The 7,632-nt window shown below is 40.3% G+C and overlaps 1 protein-coding gene across 1 annotated transcript in view; it reads left to right on the forward strand.

Moving 5' to 3' along the window:
• Positions 1-1,118, forward strand: part of LOC102300709 (cyclin-dependent kinase inhibitor 1C) — a 2,365-nt gene extending 1,247 nt beyond the window's left edge. The window contains exon 3 of the mRNA XM_005927858.3: positions 262-1,118. The gene's annotated coding sequence lies outside the window, so the exon portion shown is untranslated. The remainder of the gene's footprint in view (positions 1-261) is intronic.
• Positions 1,119-7,632: the final 6,514 nt, after the last annotated feature.

Below are 7,632 nucleotides of genomic sequence, written 5' to 3' on the forward strand. Positions count from 1 at the left end.
ATGGGGCGAGACTGCGGTGGTGAAATCGCAGTAGTAGTGATAGTAGTTGATGTAGTAACACCAGCGGTTGGGGGAGGGGAGGGGTGTTCGTGCGTCACGATGTGGCGGGAAAAAGGGCTCTGGCAAAGGGTGACGCCTTCTGCTGAGTGCGAGTCTCAGGTTTCCTCAGAAAGCTGACTCGCCGTCTTTCTTAGGAATGGCCGGGTTTTTTTCCTCTTCTTCTTTTCTCAGAAAACTTATTGCGTTTTGTTTCTTCCTCAGGTGTTTTTTGTTCGTTTTGCACTATTTTCCTGCGCATTTTGAGGCTCACGGGAGACTGTTTCTCCACCACCCCGTCAACCGACCCATCCACTCAAGCAACTGAAACGCAGGAGAGAGAGAAGAGGACGGTGTTGGGGGGACAAAGAAGTCCGAACGGTCGGCTGTGGCTCGATGCGCCCCGGCGGAGCGCAATCCGAGCTCCTGACCAGGCTCAGGACTCTGAACGGTTTGGGTGTGGGGTGGGAGGGGGGGCAGGAGAAAAAGAAAGAGAGAGGAGATTTCTCCGAATGACTTCTATCCAGTACAAATGTAGCATTTCATTGTTGCTTTTGCATACAGCCACTCGACAGTGTTAAATGTTTTAACATCTGTGCAATTATAAAAAAATTCTTTAAAAGAATCGTCTACACTGGCCAAAAGTGTACAGCTTTATAGAGACAATACCTTATAAATGTTTATTTCTGTTCTCGTTTGTGTATGCGTGCGTGTTTATTATTATTTGTTTTCCCTTTGTTCGGTAAAATGTATATTTTTTTAAGTCTATTCTAACTTATAATTTATTTATGTTCGTTCATATTTGATAAATGCCTTGTTGATTTAGCCAAAGGGCATATTTTGTAATTTTAATTTTATTATTTACATTTTTCTTTTGAAATTTTGTGGGGGTTTTTTGGTTTGTTGTTCTTAACTTTCGCAATCATGTAGCTTCCTCATATTAGTCCCACACTTGAAAAAAATAGTTTTCTTTGTATCTCTGAGCCGGTTTCATTTTGTGTGTATTTTTTCTATACAAGTGACCTAATTATGTCTTGCGAATGACGTGAATAAAAATTTCTTTCTTCCACTTTAATTTTAAACACATTTGTTTGTGTGTTTTGTTACGAGAGTAACAAGAAAAGGGAAATTGAAACAGAGATAGGAGGCAGATGACGTCTTTGTGTGGTTGCCACAAAGCTGCCATCATCAGCGGCCGGGTTACTTGTGAAACTGCTTCATGCTCCTCGATCACTCTGAGATTGGGTCACTCAGTTGCAAAGTTACACAAGAAACCCTGCGAAGAACACAAGAACACACATGCTGTGGTGACAGACACGTCTACCTGATTTCACCTTCCCCCCGGTGGAAGTGTGTCCTCTTCACGCAGACTCTTGCGGGAGGAAAACGCATTGAGTCGCAGCCGTATGCTGCTTGGCAGCTGCGGGATATAAGGCGAGGATTTAAAGGCCCTTTCGCTCCCTAAAAGAAGCAGCAGCTGCCTTTGGATCCCGCTTTGTCTGCCACGAAGACACCCCCACATCCACCCGCACTCGACAAGCCCCTCTAAAGACCCACTCTCTCTCTCTCTCTCACACACACACGCACACACACACTGTTTACCACGGCGTAGATACACCGGGCGTGGAGGCCACCTGCCAGAGCTGGAAAAAGAAAACTACTAGTCTTTGTAATTGTCCTCGTCTATTGAAACAAACCATTCAGCAGGTCATACTTGCAAGTTTACCCTTAATTGAAAGAAGCCAAATGCTGTGTCTGTGTGAATGCGCTCCGGGCCCTTTGGGCTGTTTTCACAAGTAAATAAAGCCACATTTCATAATTTTCCACAAGTTTCTCCATTCGTTTGAGCAGCTTTGACTGCGTGACACGAGTGTTTCTGACAAAAAAAAAAAAGGAGACTTTTGATGGCCAGAGTGACTTTGTCATTTCCATGCAGCCATAAGCTCTGACGGAGCTTGTTCTGATTTCCAACACAAAGCGCTCTCCGGCTCCATTCTTTCTTTTTTGTTGCCATATGGCAAATCCATGTAGACATAGCCAAGACCTATTCAGTCAGCCACAGAATGTCCTGCATCACGGAACAAAAGACACTTTGTCTGCCTGGTCTATTGATACGAATGGGCGAAAAAATATTATAATTAATCTATGGCTATATCCAGCTAATTAACGCCCATATGCCCACGGGGAGCTGCGGGGGCCATTCAGCCGCAGTTTTAAATTCTCAATAGTTTACATGTTAAAGACAACAGCTGTTTATGTGTTACTTTAATGAAGTCCCAATGTTGGAGACTGGACACATTCTGGGGGCTCCAATACCCCACCGTGCTAAAAAGGCTCATCTTCCTTTATTTGTCTCTGCAGCTGTGTAACTATATAAAATTTGTCGCAGTAAATAGAACTTAAATTCCTATTCGTCTTTTCAAACAGCTATTGAACTGGATCCATGGGAGAGGTCACGGGTTAAAGCCTGAAAATCAACTGGTAGACTTCCGATTAAGCAGAATTAATTATTAAAGTGATAATTAGTTGTATTTGGAGTATATATATAGAAAATCAAAATAATTTTATCCGACTACACATAAATAATAAGCTGTATTATATCACATTTCATTCATCAGCTTCAAGGTCAACGCCTAAAACGGTGTTAGTGGATATTTTAAGGTTTGAGCTTCACAGAAATTGCTGTTTGGCAGTTATGACTTCATTCAATTGAGCCCAGATATGATGGACATAAAGGAAAGAGATGACAGCCAACATACAGACCCCATTAACATGAATATCATTAAACAGCCAGCTGCTGATGGAGAGAATCAGCCTCAAGGGCCCTACACTCTCCCGTCTGACCTTTAACTCACATCAGATACATTTGCCTCAGTCACGAGCAAAACAGTGCGCATGTGCTTCATTAGGCCCCACAATACACGGATAAAAATGTAGCTTTCTTTTTACATTAGCTATGAGCTACGTGATTATGTGATATAGCAGACTTTCGATCATTACACCAAAATAAATAAATAAATAAATAAAAATACCATAGCCATTTCTTGCGATGTTGTTATATGTTGAGCATTAAATTTATATTACGATTTATCATCATTTTCTCAAATCTTTAAAGAAATAAAAGTAGATCTTACTGTCATTTACCATATTACAATTACGATTCAAAAAACACTTCACCCCAACAAACGAAAAAGGAATACATTTTATTCGTCCTTTAATGTGACACTAGACAATGAAAATATGTAAGTTGGCAAAAAATTTTTATAAGTCTGACTCTTATTTGATGTTTTTTGATTAATTAAGATAAGTTAAGTTTTATAAAATTGAAGGATTGGTGGGCATACGGGTTAGATTCTCGCATTCGTGACTTTGTTATGAACTATATGTTATAAAATGCGTCGGTGTTTTGTTTAAAACGCCCTGCCCTATTGTTTTCTATCTATGTGCTTCTTTAGTAGGCCCATATCTTATTGGTTTCGAGCAATGTAGCAACCAAAAATATAATTCCAGAGAGCACATTTTCCACTCAAAACACACAATTAACGGGGCAGTCTACAAAGACTGCAATTAAATATAGAAAGGAGGAAAATCAGTCAGGGGGAATTAGCATTTTCCATGACCATCTGGCATCGGCGCAGGCGACAGGGAACAAAGGCAAGCTGGATGGAGAGGAGAGGCGAGTGTGCCATCGCATTGACCTGCAAATGAGGCTTTGTCACCGAGTTAAAGCTCCCTGACCCCCTTTACCCCCCTCCTGTACAAAACACTTTAAAAAAAACCTATAGTGTGACGAATGGGGGCCTAAGTCCAGGCCTGTGTATGTTTAAGAGCTGCAGACCAAAACTGTCAAAAGAAGGAGTTATTGAGAAAGTGCAAACAGTGCAATATTGCAGGTCTGTTCGTCTCTTTATCATTAAAATCTGCGTGTATTTCAAAGAAAACACAAGTTCAAATTAGTAGTACAACTGTGTTTATGTTCCCTGCTATAAAATAATTATAATTATTGAACAAACACGAGGCTTCTGGTTTATGTGTAGATAGAAATGCAAAAAGAAAAAAAAAGAGTGACTCTCGATAAGCTCTGATATATCTTTAGGCCTTGTCGATCTTTACTCATGAGTAACTCTTTAAGGAGTCTCTGCATGTCCTGGGGCTTGTCCATCTGTGCTGTTAATTGTTTTTAATCGATGTGATATTAGATATAGATGTTATTTATTATGTTTTTAGTATAGGTATTATTTATAAGTATATAGTAATTTATAATATGTAGTAATTATAGCTTATTTATATGATATTATAGATATTATCATAATTATGATTATATTTAATAGTTAGTATGAATTGTAATATTATAATTAATTATAGATAATTAATATATTATGATATTTTATTATAATATAAAACTATAGAGGTAATATATATGTATATATTTGTCTCTGTATGTGTAGTATATGTGTGTGTGTGTGTGTGTGTGTGTGTGTGTGTGTTTTCCCGGAAGCTTGCACCCTGTTGTCTTCCGTGCGACCAATAGCAGGAGTGCTCTGTGCAGAACGTATCTGGGGGATGAATAAGACTTGGACAGCTAGCTGGGACACCTGTCCTCTTCCACTGAGTGCGGATGAGTGGAGTGGGTAGACACGCATGTGAAAGGTGATTGTATTGTTGTGTAGGGCAAATTGGCTGTTTGTGTGTATGTGTGTGCACGTTGTGTGTGGGGGTTAAAGCTAAAGTAAGTCTTAAACACAATGCTCGCACAGTTAGAACAAGCAGTGGATCTTCGTGGACAGTTTAAGTCACAAAACATCACGCACACGGTGAGATGCAAACAGCCTGTTGGATTACATCAAAAATCAGAGGCCTTTAACTAAGTTAAAAATTAATGTTGAGACAGTTTCACGGGTTTAAAGGAGAAAATTCACGTGAGCATTCTCACGATGATACCATTCAAAAAACAAATACCAAATAATATCAGGGCTGTAGTGTTATGTCATGCATATGGTGATGACACAACAGGGAATTTCCGTATATTAAAGTACAACAAGAGAATTCACACAAAAATGTAAGTCATGTGATTTTCAATTTGGATTCTACCATATGCAGACATATCCGTGTTTCCCCCCTTTCCTCCCTCCTGTCCCTGGCCTCCCCCCTTTACATCCACTCAGTATTCATGCCTGTAGATAACAAAGAGCACGGCTCAATCCACGCAGGAGGCGGTTTGACAGGGAACTCGTGGCAGCTTTTCAAATATCTTCTTTCTGTGTCTCGTTCTCTTTTCTCTCTCTCTCTCTCCTTTTTACATCACGACTTTGGTCTCCGGTGGAGGAGGCGGAGGGAGGTGAGGGTAGAGGATGGGGTGGGAGTGGGGGTGTGACTCGGGCTGGCACCTCAATCTCTAATTCACTTTCCTCTCCGCACGCATCAAGGGGATCGGATTTAATGCTGCGCAGAAAAATAAAGGCTCCTCCTTCGCAATGTTTCACAACAAGAAAGAGGGAGTGGCTCGCATAGGTTTTGGACTAGAGTCTGGAGACATGTGCAGCACAGTATTTAGGTTGAGACAGGCATGCGGTGTTCGGCACAATTCAAGTAACCAAAAGAAGTCCTAATCACTATAATAAAGTTTAATATGTGATTTTTATCATAAATGTTAGTTTTTTAAAAATCTTGTCAAATTGAATATTTTCTTCTTTCCTTCCTTCTTTTTTTGTAGGCTTGACAAAAAAGTCTTAATTTTGGTATATTTATATAAACGTCCCATATGATGCTTCTCTGACTAGAGCCCACTGTGGGTTGTAATTTTAAAGGTAAACATTATACAAGACAAAAATAGTGTAAAAGGTATAAGGTCTAAGTTAAAGCCTCTCTATTTAAATAAAAGGTGGCTTGTTTTTCCCCTGAAAAGGTGAAAAGGTCCACCACGTTTGGCACAACAACAAACCGTCTTCATTCCACCACTGAAAGGCTCAAAATTAGTCACCGTGTTTCTCACCGCATGCCTGTCTCAACCTAAATAAAAGCCAAATCTCTATTTGTCTTGAGTTTGTCTTCAGGCGCTTATCTTAGGTGCACAGATCAGGCCTCTATATAACATGTGTCTTAAAGACTTGGAGAAAACAGCAGCTGGATTTGCCCAGCAGGAAAAGCAAGTGTAACTAATAACATTAACAATGGCACAGTACCATTAAAGTGTCCCTGTCAGCCATAAGAATGACTGAGGCACCTCAGTACAATACCAGGATTCTTGTACTGGCTGAAAAATTAGAATGGAGGCATAACTGATGTTGTTAGCTACACCAATGTCATATTACTCCTGCGTATTTGTACTGTTGCTTCTAATTTCTAAAGTAAATAACAAACAATTGACACTTGTGTTTTATGTTTGCCTACTACACTGTGTTATCATTTTTCCCGATTGCTTAATTCCTTTAATAATAATTAATTCAGTACTGTTATTATCAATAGTACGCAGCTACAATCTGCTAGGTTGTGCTAAAACTTAGATCATGGACGTGTGATGTGGTTTCCATTATTTGTGTGGCCAAGAACAGTGTTAAAGCTGAGCTTGGCCACCATAACCAACACTGCAGTAATGATTAATCACTTTTGGCCTCAGTTCAAGTTCAGGGCTGTCAAAACATTAGTTACAGTGACAATAAATGAGAAACTTTCCATGACACAAAATGTATCTTGTCATCCACAGTCAAAGTTTTAGCATAGCATAACTGTTACAGTTAAGTCAGGAATACTAAAGTCTATTAACAATGTTAAGCAGCGTCCTCTTACTTACTAAATCCATCCATTTCCTTAATGGGGGCAGCAGACTACAGCCCCCCCACATACACACAACACGGTGGGGGTGGGGGGTGGTGTCGGGGGCTGTAGTCTATCTCAGCTGTCATAGGGTGAAAGGCAGGGTGCACCCTGGATAAGTCGCCAGTTTATCACAGGGCTAACACAGAGGGAGCCACACAAACGCACACCCTTACATCTACATCTAAGCCCAATTTAGAATCACCAATTATCCTGACAAGCATGCAGAAAGATCGCACACAGGACCAGAACCGTCTTGCTGTGAGGCAACAGTGCAAAACATTGTACTGCTGTGCCCCCCGACACTCAGAATGAACAGTCTGATGCAACTTGCTGCCTCAAGTTTTCTCAAGCCTTAAGTAAAGCACACCTAAACGTGACAGTGTACGTTGTACATATTTGCAGCATTCCACAACTTAAAAAATGTCTAGTCAAGTGCTATGTGGTGACCTCTCAACCTTTTGTGAAAACTATTGTTTGTTTCTTTTGCTTTTTTTAATCAACACAATATGATTAAATGTCATTTTAAAAATAATTAAATAAAGCAAAGGGCAACATGGCTGTGGTTAACTGCACAAAGCATCAGTCTCTGTGGAACCATGACAGATTACCATGAACATATGGCATATGTTGCATTCCCACACAGGACACACACCAGTGATGCTGTGTGAGTATCAAGTGCCTCTACAACATGAATGACAGATGGGAATGTTTGGAGTACTTACTTGTTATCTGGCAGTAGCTTCATTAGACATCAAGCAGCAACCTGTTGAACCTGGACTG

Source organism: Haplochromis burtoni, unplaced genomic scaffold, assembly GCF_018398535.1.
Source record: "Haplochromis burtoni strain Fernald_Lab_line unplaced genomic scaffold, NCSU_Asbu1 Contig_104, whole genome shotgun sequence".
In the NCBI taxonomy this organism is placed as follows: Eukaryota; Metazoa; Chordata; class Actinopteri; order Cichliformes; family Cichlidae; genus Haplochromis; species Haplochromis burtoni.